The sequence below is a fragment of the Euprymna scolopes genome, chromosome 29, assembly GCF_053919585.1.
Source record: "Euprymna scolopes isolate OS-2025 chromosome 29, ASM5391958v1, whole genome shotgun sequence".
Lineage (NCBI taxonomy): Eukaryota > Metazoa > Mollusca > Cephalopoda > Sepiida > Sepiolidae > Euprymna > Euprymna scolopes.
In genome coordinates, this window is record NC_136510.1 from 28965413 (window position 1) to 28979640 (window position 14228).

Here is a 14228-nt window from a genome sequence, read left to right on the forward strand (position 1 = left end):
TAAGTTCCTTTTTTTATAACGCACACTATTTATGACAAAAATTATGTGATAAAACTTGTGAAAGACAAATATATTATTTCAAAAATATACCATTTAAAGAAATGCAAAGAATAAAAATTCTTATTAGTTATTTTTTTTTGTGATAACAATTGTTAAACCAAAAAAATATATATATATATATATATATATATATATATATATATATATATATATATATATATAAAATGAAAGTTTATTATTTTTTATTGTTTCATAATAACACAAGAAGTGTTAAAACTAAAATATTTTTTTAAATAAATTATTTTCATAAGGTTTCATATTTTCATTTCATGTTTACTTTTGTTTTTTTGTTTTTTTACAAAGGGGGTCACCACATATCAAGGCGCCGAGGCCACTCAAGGATAAGGGTTAATGTAGTCATTAGGACAGTTGCGCAATAATCATTTGTAGAAGGAATTTGGTATAATTAAATCATTTACGAAGACGGTTGAGCAAGAACTTATTTACGCTGGACTTGAAGATAATGATATTGTAGTTAGCTGGAAAGCGGAACAGAGTTCCACAGGTGAGCAGTTCTAAGGAAGAAGCTTTGTCTATGGAATCCATGTTTATTGTTTAAGAGAGAGAGATAGAGGGTGGAGAATTTATTGATAGGGATTTTGGCTGGACGAGTGTTTTTTGTGAAGGATTGGCAAGGGGGGACCATAGATTGGAGCTCAGTCAAACACTTGCTATGAAAATAGTGATAGAACAGGGACAGGCACTATATATTTACATAAACTGAGTCCACTTCCGGTGTCTTAACTTTGCGTACTAAATTTTTAGATATTTTTAGACTCTTTACCTAATGTTTACATATTTAAAAAGTGTGTTTCTTAATAAAAAATGCATATTTCTCAATAGATTTTAACTTGAAAAGATTCCTCATATAATAATATTTAACACAAAAAAAAAAAAAAAAATGGGGCTCATGTACTGTTATTGCACTAATTTTTAAATAGCATTTTCAAGTTAAATTCAATTTATTTACAATATTTATTTTTCATTGAATTGTAAGGTGAAAGTACAAAATAGTTACAAAATACCCTTCCCTCCCAATGTTAAGAATGGGTTTTTAAATAATAACGTTAATAGCGGGACTTGTGGAAATTCCACAGAGGACTCTTTCATATGTAATATGTTGATGTTGGCATTCTGTGGATGTTCAGCGTAAGTGGAGACGCTTTGATATTATTGAAGCTCTTTTGTTAAAACTGTAAAAGTATTTATCTAAGCGAGCAGGGACGCCTGCTGTAGCCCGGTTGTAAAATACGCTTAAATATGATATTTTAATTTACGCAGATTTCGTATATATTATTATACAGTTAATTTTCTATCAATTCTTATATATTATAAAGTTGTGATTTCAAACATAAAATAAAAATATATATCCATATGACTTGGTTGCATCAGCTTGAATTGAAACTAAAACCAAAACTTATGAAGAATTCTTGGTAAAATTATTTTACAAGAAATGGAAGGTCAACAATTAAACGACAGTTACTTAGAAAAAAAAATTATTTTTAAATAGCACACACACTATTGTATTAATATATAGATTATTTCAAAGATGCATAAAGGTGCTTGCTACCGATTTTTTTTAATATACGCACAGCCAAAATGGAAGGAGAGCTAAGTATTTTTTGATGGAGTCTCTCTTTAAAAATCTACCAAAAATCAAGTAATTATTCAATTAATACAAAATTTTCATTGATCATTGAATGAAGTTTATAATGGTGTACTTTTTTTCCATAATCGATATTTATATATATATTTTTTTTTTTGCCTAAAATCCCCCCATCTTCATTTGTAGTTACAAATATGCTTAAAATAATCATCCAAAACGGAACAAAATATATTATATTGTGGGAAGGGTGAGGATTGTAGATAAAACAAACAAAAAAAAACAACAACTGCGCATGTATCAGATTTTAAGATTGAAAATCCAAATTTTGAATGTGAAAGTTTTCATCTTTTGTATTTTGAAGTGTGAAATTTGTTGAATACGTTAATAACAATTATTCTTTCAGATTAGCAAAAAGAAAATATATATTTTCATTATTTTTACGAAAAACACTACTTTTAAATCTTTGAAAAATAAATTAATAATTTTCTTTTAGTGAGCCCAATACTGCTCATATATCATTAAATAGGAAATGCTTTGAAGAACCGATACCAAAACAGAAAAAAAAAAATAAAACGATAAATAATTGCATATTTTGCTAAAAATGCGATAATTTCTTTTGGCAATTTGTCATTACGTTATATTACCTCACCTATGGTAGATCATAAGGCCTACAAAGTGTTGTTATCTTCCCCTTTTCCTTTTTGCTGTGTTTTGTGCTGGACTTAGTGTGAGGGACTTGCATTTACCACACTCTCTCGTCCAGAAACACTTGGTCCTGCTGGCAAGACAGGATCAAGACGACTAAGCATGATATTAGATGCAGGAGTTGTCTTCAACACCTACAACACCTAGCATTTCCAAAATGGTTACCCATCTGGTACTGGCCAGCCTCACCATTGCTTAACTTCGGGGGTTATGTAGGCAACAAATATATATATATATATATATATATATATATATATATATATATATATATCGCTTATGAAAAACAAATTAAACCCTTATAAAGTTGATTCTTCACTTAATCATCAAAACAAACGTTAAAAATACATGGAAATTTACAGTACTAAATGAACTTCATTTAGTCCTATAAAGGCTACCATAGTTTCTTTCAAACTATCATTAAATTTTGGATTTTTTAATTTTATCACGCGAAATCTATAGAGTGAGGTAAAAGATGGAATTATTTGAAATTCAGGTACTTATGTTATAATATTTTTGCATATTCTTATAGCAAATAATCCTAAATCTTATCTAGATGAAAAAAAAAAAAAAAATTAATGCATTTAAAAACCTTTTAAAAAATATTTAAATGTGTTATCCATCGAAACAAAAATGGCAGTGTATAGTGTTTTTTTTTTTTTTGGAAAATTAAAAATTTTAAATTCTATAAAAAATAGTAGAAAAAGTTTTATATTATTCTGCTTTTCATATGATATAAAATTCAAGCTTTTATCTTTCTGGAAAAAAAATTGCTCAAGAATAATGGATTTTAATAGATTTTAATTCATTTAAAAAAAAAAAAAAAAAAAAAGAACAACTTGGTTTTTCTTCCATTTTTTGGACATGCCTATTTTAATATGTAATTTTAAGCAAAAACAGTACTTACTTGCCATGTCGAAAATAGTAAGCATGAAAATTACAAAAATTCATCGACTAGAAAATTATTTTTAATTAAAGTAATATTTATAGAAAATTGGAGGGAAATGGCATTTTCTCTAGATGTGAACACATAAAAGATTGTGAATACAGGGGACATACTTATCTCCTTTTCTGCCATTTTAATGGCTGACTTATTGTTTTTTACCAAAGCAATAGACATTTTTAGTTAAAACCCAAATAGGAGTTGTTGTACTTGATAGAGTTTTGTAATTTTTGGATATATTACTATTTTCGATATGGCAACTAAGTAAGTACTGTTGTTTTTGCTAAAAACCACATATTTAAAAAATCGATCTGTCGACTATCTTAATAAGCACTAAAAAAGTTCTATGCCTACACAAATGTTTTCTTGCAATAAACTCACAGGATTTAGTGACTTTGCCCAAATTTTGCGTTTTTTTCAGACTAACAGAATATTTGAAAACTGATAAACATTAGGGATGTCCAAATTTTTGTGTCAAATCACCAACATTTTACGCACTAATAGCCACGTCATCATTTTGTGTGTTGTATAATTGTGTATACTTTTTATGGAAGCCTCTAGTCGCTTTAATCGAAGCTGCGTTTTTTTTTGTTTTTTTTCATGCTATAGTTTATGTTAATTTTATTAAGTAGAGGCTTTTGTACATTTTTCTGAAAATAGGTGCTAAAATTAAGTCGACCCCCCCCCCATTCTAGGAATAAACATCTTTCAAAATTCAAAATAATTTCAAGTTGTAGTGGAATTTGCTATTTTATAATTGCCAGTAATCATTTTTTTTATACTGTATGAAAATTTTAAAAATTGGAAAAACCTTACTCCAAAATCTATGTTTAAAAATTCATATCGCAAAATATTAGGATTTTATTCTATTGAAATCTTTTAAAAAATAATTATTCTTTAGAATTCTGGATTTTGTTGTAATTTAATTAATTATAATATGTATTATTGCGAAAAAAAAATTTTTTTTTTTAATATAAGAATATTGATTTTATGCCCATTTTTTTTTATTTACAACTTCAAGGTAAGTGAAATAAATAATAGGTTTTTATATATTAAAAAAAATAATTTTTTTTTAATTATTTAAACTCTTCAACTTTATAAAATGTTGCAATTTTTATGGACCTAAATTTATTTTGTTTAGTTTCGTAATTTAACAAAAACTGTTTTTAAAATATAAGTTAATTTAAAATTGTATATGTATCAAGAATTTAATGAAAATCTGACCATTAGTTGATTTTTGCACAAGTTTGGTCTCGCATTTTCATTATTTCCATACGTTGTAAAAAAAAAAAAACTTCTACACTGTTAGAACGAAATTTCAGAAATCATTGAACTGAATTTCACATGAAAACAATGGCATCTACATATTCCTCATATTTTTAAGATGATTATATCAAAAAATTAAGGTAGAAAATTATTTATTGAAGAAAATAGAATTTGAAGAACATGATAATATTTGCTGATGTAAGATACAGAAGAAGTCACAAGGGAGGTAATTTCCTCCCCATAATTCTTGGAAAACTCAAAGGAATTTTCCAAGTGGATCTGAGGAAATTTAATCAGTGCGATATTTATTATTTTTGCTCAAATAAAATCCGTATTTTTGATTTCCTGCATGTCCATGGACTTTTGGCAGTTTCACTGTATATATGCCATGTTTATTTTGTTATTTGTTTTGCGTTAGTCACATTAAATATTTAGAGTTACTTCCCCTGTTTATGGTTTTATTTCACTTTATTTTATGAAAACTAGATGCCCGCACGCGCAATTTTTCACCTGCTAACACAATTAAAGTTGTTTTTTTTTTTGTTTTAACAATTCAGTAATAATCAGGTAATTTTGACTGAATAATTAGAAGCTACCATTGTAAATTATTAGAATTGATTAAAAAAATCAATAGAAACCATTGTTTTTTATCTGAAAATTCCATTTATCAACTACAAAATTTCGTCCTAATAGTGTAGAAGTGCCATTTTTTTTATTTTTAAATATTACTAGTTTAGGGTTTGTGTTACTATACACAGATTTGAATAAATCGTAAAAAATCAAATATAAACAAATAAATGTTATTAGAGGTAAGATAAGTTACTTTTCTACTGATCTGGAAAAGCTTTTAGTGGTTTTATTCACTTTAAAACGTGTAACCGGTTCGAAAATTATGCAGTGTTTATCCATATATTTGAAAAATGCAAATGGCGGCATACTCGCTGTTGAACATGCTAAGTTTGGGAAAACGAGTTTAAACAAAAAATTATACAAAATACTGTTAGAAACTCACTCAATATATGTTACCGTGACATTGGCAGACATATATTCGGTGGGTTTCTAACAGTATTTTGTATAATTTTTTTGTTTTAATTCATTTTCCACAACTTACCGTGTTCAACAGAGAGCATGCCGCCATTTGCCTTTTTCAAATATATGGATAAACACTGCATGATTTTCGAACAGATTCCACGTTTCAAAGTGAGTAAAACTACTAAAAACCTTTCCAGATAGGTAGAAGAGTAACTTATCTTGCCTTTGATTACATTTATTTGGTATATATTTGATTTTTAACCATTCATTCAAATCTATGTGAATAGTAACAGAAATCCCTAGTTTAAATGGTATAAAAGTTATGATGATAATATTAAATTAAATTAAGGTACTTGTAGTTTAATCAAGACATTAAAAAATGAAAATATCGAAAAAAAAAAAAAAAAAAAAAAGGTTATATTGTACGTATCCGTTTTGGACTGAAGGTCTCCGAAAAAAAAATTTCACTTAATTTGATCAAGTAGTTTTTTTTTTGTTTTTTTTTTACTACGAAAAAAACACGTTTTTATGAGAGCGTGTTGAAGTCAGCCATCTTGGAATTTTTTGAACACGCCACAGGGAGATAACTCAATTTAAAGTGCCGACCCCCCCCCCAATCTTTAATACTAGCTTTTTCTTCCTAAAAATAGGGCAGATTTGCCGCTTAGTTGTACAAATATCCTCAAACCAGGTAATCACTAAAATGGACACTTAAAGGTTGACACTGGTATCTTAGCAGAAGCTTTTTTCTTTTTTTTTTTTACGTTTCACTAGGGACTGCCAAAAGTCACCACAGAATTACACCTCCCTATATATAACATGATGTAACTTTCTTATAAATTAATATTATCAATATAAATTTTGTACCATTTAAAAGAAGGGCAAAATAAACCAGTAATAATTTTTAAAAAATTTTCATCGAACGAAAATAATGAAATTGCGAGACGAAAATCATGTTAACATAATTGGCGCTTTAAAATAACGTTCCCATGTAGTAGATATTCCGAACGTGAAAACATACCCATATTTAATAAATCTAGCAAAAATCAACTAATGGTCAGATAATTTTCGATATTTAGCCATTTTAGAATGAAATTACATATAAAATGCAGTTTTTGTAAAATATACAAGGGGAAATATTTTTTAGTGCGTGTTCCCTCCACCCCATATCTATTTTTTCGAAATTCAAACAAAATATATTTAAGTCCATCGACATTTCTATTTATTATGAAACATAAGCGTTCAAACAAGTAAAAAATATTTATTTTTTTTAAATTTAAATACATATTGAACAAAAATTTACCTTGAAGTTGCAATTAAAAAATGGATATAAACTTAATATTATTATGTTTTTTTTTAAATAGCGTTTTTTTTCAAATTAATATATACTATAATCAGTTGAATTGCCAAGAAAAAGAAACATTAATTTTTAAAAGATTAAAACGATTAAAATTCCATTATTTCAAAATGTTCCGTTACAACATAGATTTTTAATTAATTGTGTTTAAATTTTTTTTTTAAATATTAAGTTTTAATATAAACATGACTCTTGTCAACTATTTTATCGCCAAATTAAAACCAATTTGAAAATATTATTGCACAAATATTAAGCATTTTGTAGGCCCTCCATATATTTTGTTTGTCTCTTTTTACCGAACAAAATATGGAACCCCGTAGGTAACCAAATGAACATTCAGTAAAACGGTATTTCATATTTAATATACAAATGTTTATAATAATAATAATCGTTAAACTGTGTAAATCTTAAAACCTAACAAAATTATAACAAAGATTAATTATTAATTGCAGTTTGAAGAAGATAAACAAAGGTTTTAAAAAAATCATTGTCGCTTCTGCTTTTCCATAGTTCGTATAGTTAACACAAATCTGACGTCACAGAAACATGCGGTCCATTTTTCACAAATCTTCACATTCATTTGAGGGTCCCTATGTTTCACAAACTTTAATTGGGTAAAATATAATCACATAATAATTGTCAATAATTTATTGAAAATATGATCGATCGTCATGTTATAAAAATTTAATTTAAACTTTTTTAATTTTTAACCACGTTGTTTAACAAATAATGCAAGATGAAGTTTTAAAATGATTAAATATATTTTATTTTATAATTTAACATTAAAAACATTGACCAATAAAAATAAAATTTTGGGTACTTATGTATTTTTGGTACTGTGCTAAAATAATAATGTTATTATTTTGAAAGCCATTCTTAACATGGGGAGGTGTGTTGTAACTATTCTGTGCTTTCACCTTACAATTAAAAAAAAAAAAAAGTTATCGTTAAACTTTAATTTAACCTGAAAAAAAATATTTAAAAATAGCGTGGTACCAAAAATGCATAAGCACCAAACTTTGGTTCAATTTTACAGTAGATATTGTTCTCGGATGCATACGATGGCAGATGGTACCACGCTATTTTTATATTGATTTTCTTTTTTTTTTCAGGTTAAATTAAAGTTTCACAAATCTTTTTTTTTTTTTTTTAAATTGTAAGGTGGAAGTACAGAATAGTTACAAAACACCCTCACCTCACTAAGAATGTTTTTAAAAATAATAACGTTATCATTTCAGCACAGCACCGCTGGAAAAATGGTGGGATCTTTCTATCGATCCGGTAAATATCTCACTGCTGATGCTATTCTCTATCTATATAAGAGCCAGGTACGTCCAAGGATGGAATACTGTTGCCACATCTGGGCAGGAGCTGCTAGAAAGGACTTGTCCTGCCTTGATAGAGTTCAAAATAGACTTCGTAGCCTCGTAGGAGATGTCCTTTTCTCCTCCTTGCAACCTCTATCTCACAGAAGAGATGTTGCGAGTTTGTCTCTGATGTATCGTTATTCTCATGGAAAGTGTTCGACTGAGCTTCAATCTATGGTCCCCCCTCGCCAAACTTTCACAAGAAACACTCGTCTAGCTGTAAACACTATCAATAATTTCCCCCACTCTTTATCTGTGCCTAAACCTAAACGTAGATTCCATGAACAAAGCTTCTTTCTTAGAACTGCACGCCTGTGGAACTGTCTTCCGTTTTCCTGCTTTCCGGCTGACTACAATATGGTTGTGTTCAAGTCTAAAGTAAATAAGTTCTTGATGAGCCGTTCCATATAAGTTATCAAATTTACCAAATTTTCATTACTAATGATTACTATATTGTCCAATTTCTACTGTACACTCTTTAACCCTTATCCTTGAGTGGCCTCTGGGCCTTGATAATGTGGTGATGCCTATGTAAAAAAAAAAAAAAAAAAGCACCAAAAATACATAAGTACCCAAAATTTCACTTTTATTAGTCAATGTTTTTAATTTTAAATTATAAAAAAAAATATTTAATCATTTTTAAACTCCATCTTGCATTATTTTTTTTAATTTGTTAAGGGGTTAATTTTAATTAAATTTAATCACATGATTACATTTTCAATTTTCAAGTTTGTGAAACGTAAAAAAGGCTTCTGCTAAGATACCGGTGTCGACCTTTAAATGTCCCTTTTAGTGCTTAACTGGTTTGAGGATATTTGTACAACTAAACGGCAAATCTACCAAAATCAAACCTTTTGCTCAGTATCATAAATTGTTTTAGAAACTATTGATGAAATGAAGTGAAATTTTTTTTATCGGAGAACTTCGTTCCATAACGGATACGTACAACATAACCTTTTTTCGATATTTTTATTTTTTAATGTCTTAATAAAACTGGGTGCAAGTGGTCTATAAATGGTCCACAAGTAATCTTTTTTACTATAAAAATCTGAAAAAAAAATTTATGATGTACGTACTTGTCACTTCATGAAAATGTCATATTCCAAAAATCACGTAAATCAATCAAGTAGTTTTTTTTTTTTTTTATTTAAGAAAATCAAATATTATGAGATATTTTATCGAAGAAAAACTTCACGACATCTGGTTTTTGAATGATACACTGCTAGCGACACCTATTGGAAATGTTTGGAATATAAGACCAGAAAGGGGCAGACAATCGACTTTCCACATTATAGAAAAATAACTTGGAAAATTAAGACATTTATAAGTTTTTGAGGATGTTGAAAACGAAAATAACGTTTAAAATTCCAGCAAATGAGCAGTTTCCAAGATATGAAAAAAAATGCTAGTTTAAAGAAAGTGGGGTATCACTTTTCTATAATTATCTAACGTATAATGATCACCCACTTTATGGCCACCACCACCACTAGTGTAAAACTTGAATTTACGCCGTTGAAATACACAATTTTTGTTGGAGGAGCGTCAACGTGTGGATGCTCAATTTACGTAAAATTCTTCATATCTTGGAAACTACTCATTTGCTGGAATTTTAAACGTTATTTTCGTTTTCAACATCCTCAAAAACTTCTTAATTGTCTTAATTTTCCAAGTTTTTTTTCTATAGTGTGGAAAGTCGATTGTCTGCCCCTTTCTGGTCTTATATTCCAAACATTTCCAATAGGTGTCGCTAGCAGTGTATCATTCAAAAACCAGATGTCGTGGTTTTTCTTAAATAAAAAAAAAAAACTACTTGATCGATTTGCGTGATTTTTGGAATATGACATTTTCATGCAGTGACAAGTACGTACATTATAAAGATTTTTTTTAGATTTTTATAGCAAAAAAAAGATTACTTGTGGACCATTTATAGACTTGCACCTTAAACGGTACAAATACCTAAATTAACAGTTACATCGTGTTACATATGGGGAGGGGGATAAATTGGTGTCTGACGTTGGAGGTACCTAATAAACATTAATCACAAGTGAATATTCCAGGGTATTTACCGTCAAGCATAAATAGCAGCGGACTTTAATGTAATCAAAAACAGACGGAACTTGATTTTAACTGTTATAGTTATATTGCCGATTCTTTCAAGGTTTTAAGGACCCAATTAAAAACCAATAAGTTTAAACTGAGATGAACGAAAACTAAGCGATTATTCGAGATTTTTAAACAAATCAAAAGAATAAAAATTTAGTCTAAATAATCGGCATGATTAAAAATAAAAAGAATTAACAAAATTTTATATTACCTGATTTGTTGTTTTATTACTATTTAAAGTGATCTCACATGTTTCGACATCTCCGCAAAGTCAAAGGGGCAAGTAAACGGTGTAAATATGTATTTGTACCTTACTAATAAGAGTTCCGGTAATTGTTTGTCATTCTTTTTATCGAAGTATTCGAGTTTGCATTTCTTAGGATTTTACAATAAAAGATTGCGAAACGATTAATTAAAAACTTAAATTTTAGGGTAATCTGTAAGAAAAAGAGAGCCTGTTTCCTCCGTTTGACTATAGTGGCGTTACTGTCTGTCCACCCAGTTACGGAAGCACAAAATGTATATAATGGCATCCTTCTTGAAATAAAAATAAATGTTTTTGTTATATTTTAATTTTAAACATGTTTTTTTTATTTGTTTTGCAAACATATTTGGGTGGGGTGGGGTTGCAAACATATTTACGTTTTATTTTTCTAAACATTTACGTTTTGTTGCGTGTTTATTTTCAAACATTTACGTTTTTTTGTTTTGTTTGTTGTTTTTTTTTTTTTTACGTTTCTAAGAGAACATCCTTTAAGGAATACTCAAGAAAAGACATGTCACTTAGAGGTAAAATGTTATCAACAATTGCATCCATTATGTGGTTTGGCAAGGGTTAATTGGCGGCAAAGATCGTAATAGATTGCGCATCTTTACAAAATAAAAAAATTTAAAAAAAAACTATATTTGGAAAAAAAAAAAAAAAAAGAATATGTTTGCAAAAAAAAGAAACAAAAAAGAAACGTAAATGTTTCCAAAACAAACAGTAACAAAAAAATAAATAAATCTGAAAAACGAAAAAAAAAACGTAAATAATGTTTGAAAATAAACAAGCACCAAAACTTAAATATGTTTGAAAAAAAAAAAAAAAAAACTTAAATATGTTTGCAAAACAAAACAAAAAAACGTAAATATGTTTGCAAAAAAAAAAAAAAAAAAAAAAAAAAAGTTTAAAATTAAAATATAACAAAAACATTTATTTTTATTTCAAGGATGCCATTATACACATTTTGTGCTTCCATAACTGGGTGGACAGACAGTACGCCACTTATAGTTAAACGGAGGAAACAGGCTCTCTCTTTCTTCCAGATTACCAATTTTAATAATTTATAACTTGTCTGCGCGATTTTTGTCTATAATAACTTTTATATGAAAAAATTTAAAAAAAAAAAAACCGCCTTTATCTACTTTATTTTTCCTTTTCTTGTTTTTTTTTTTTTAAATAAACCGAGTTTAGGAGTGAGTAGTACTCCAACTACTAGATTATAGTGGTTGGTGGGGAAGTGTCGTGCTTTCCTCTCCTCTCACATTTCCCTGTTTGATTCTCTCCCTTCTATAGCGAGATGGGTCAAGAAAGTGGGAAGTGAAAAGCCAGTGCCCTAGGAGAAGAGCACCTTGGCCTGCAAAAAAAAAAAAAAAAAAAAAATACCCGTGCAACCCCGTTGGTATTTCCCGGCAGAGCACTTCAGGCGATTAAGAATAAAGTAACCCCTAGGGTGGACTTCCTAGAACTGCCCAGAGCCAGAACAATGCCTCAGATAACAGGAAGCAAACCATCTCAACAACTGTCTATACTCTGTTGGCTATGGTGTTGAAGGAAAACCCTTGGTTGAGCGCTTACATTTCCTTGGTTCTTTGGGAGATATTCACAGACAGGCCCAATCACTGACGTGTCTATGGTACATGCAAAATGTCTGGTAATCAATATAATAAAGGGTAATTTAACAGAGAATCCAACAAACAACTATACGAAAAAATAAATATATACAAGAAATAAATGTTAACGTAGTCAATAAAAGTTAATTTTATGCCTACCTGACTCGTGTTTTGGTTTTCAAGTAATTTTTATTGCTCTTTATTTAATCTTAGGAATTCAGTTTTTCCGAGCAGATTTGAAAAATGTATGTGAGTTGGTTCTGCACATATGGTGCACTGGAGGAGATATCATCCGATGGCAGGCCATTATTCGACTCATTGGAGTATAAATCGTTCCTGGAAGACTGGAGCATGAAGAGACACATATCATCCACACATTATCCCCAAAGTAATAGCCGAGCTGAGCTGAACTGAGCTGGCCATAAAAGCAGCCAAAAGAATACTCATGGACTGCATTTATGACTATGACCACCTATGCCACGATCGGGCAGCACAGGCAATGATGACACATAGGAACATTGTCTTCGTTTTTTTTTGCTTTCCAGCTGACTACAATATGGTTGTCTTCAAGTCTAATGTAAACAAGTTTTTGATGAGCCGTTCCATATAAGTTAACAAATTTACCGAATCTCCATTACTAACGGTTACTATATTGTCCAATTTCTACTGTACACTCTGTAACCCTTATCCTCGAGTGGCCTCTTGGCTTTGATAAGTGGTGATGCCTATGTAAAAAAAAAAAAACATGCGCTGAAATGTTACACAATCAAACAATAAAGGATTATCTCCCTATCCTTCGCGAAAAGCACCGGATTCACGATTGTTGGGCAGAAATCAAAGAATTGAGAGAAAGGGCAATGGCAAAAAAGCGTGTGCTAAACAAAGAACAATACAACATGCAGCACCGTCCACTCCAAAAGCTTCAGGTCGGCGAATCCATTCAGGTGCAGAATTAGGAGGGACCATATCCTCGATGATGGATCAAAACGGGGAGAGTTGTCGAGACCATAGGTAAAAGACAATATTGGATATTGTTCGATGGAAACGGCGGGATCACACTATGCAATCGTCATTTCCTCCAGAAAATCCAACTTATTGTGGATACACCAGATTATTCACTCGTACAACCACCCTCTCCACCACCTCCCCAAAGGCCAAGAATGGAAGACAGCATATTCCCGTGTAACGTAGATGAGATGATGGACATGCAAAAGGTAGATGAACAACGTAGTGATGGCAGACGACACATCTGATGCAAATATGGAGGTGGATAGCCAAGACCAGATCAGGCACAAACGAATGAGTCCGATTCCACGATGCAGCATGAGAGTAACACGACCACCAAGATCATTATCCCCACAAATGCGAGGACCAACTCACAACTACACAGAATTTTTCCAACGAGTGACCACAAAACACCGATGTTACAGTCATAAGGTGTAGAGAATGGGGATGACCAATGAGACAGATCAGAAAAAAGTGGCACACCGGTTGTCATGTGATGTTATAAATTCAGTGGTAGTCTCGAACTTGGTAGACTTTTTAAGTCCACTTTGCATGCATGATTATATGAATCAAAAAATATCTGAAGAGTAGTTGCAATTGTGTTTTATGATATTTAAGCCATCTTTGATCATTATCATTTGATTATATATATATCAGGGTTGCAGAGTCAGAATCAGAGTCGGAAGGAGTTGGAGGTTTTAGCTGGAGTCGGAATCGGAGTCAGAGTTCTAAGAGTACAAGTAGTTAGAGTCGGAGTCGGAATTTTTTTATTCAAATCCGACTCCTTAAGTCCAATGAATTTATTTTTTACATGGTTTTCCCGCTTGGTTTTACCAGATTTTTTTATTACATTTTCTATTTTTTTTATTATTACATTTTCTATTTTTTTATTATTACATTTTCTATTTTTTT

At 30.0% G+C, this 14228-nt stretch overlaps 1 protein-coding gene across 1 annotated transcript in view; it reads right to left on the minus strand.

The window, feature by feature from the left end:
- LOC145252563 (large ribosomal subunit protein uL2m-like) overlaps nt 1-10786 on the minus strand; it is a 31911-nt gene extending 21125 nt beyond the window's left edge. The window contains exon 1 of the mRNA XM_080112132.1: nt 10648-10786. The gene's annotated coding sequence lies outside the window, so the exon portion shown is untranslated. The remainder of the gene's footprint in view (nt 1-10647) is intronic.
- Between the last annotated feature and the right edge of the window lie 3442 nt (nt 10787-14228).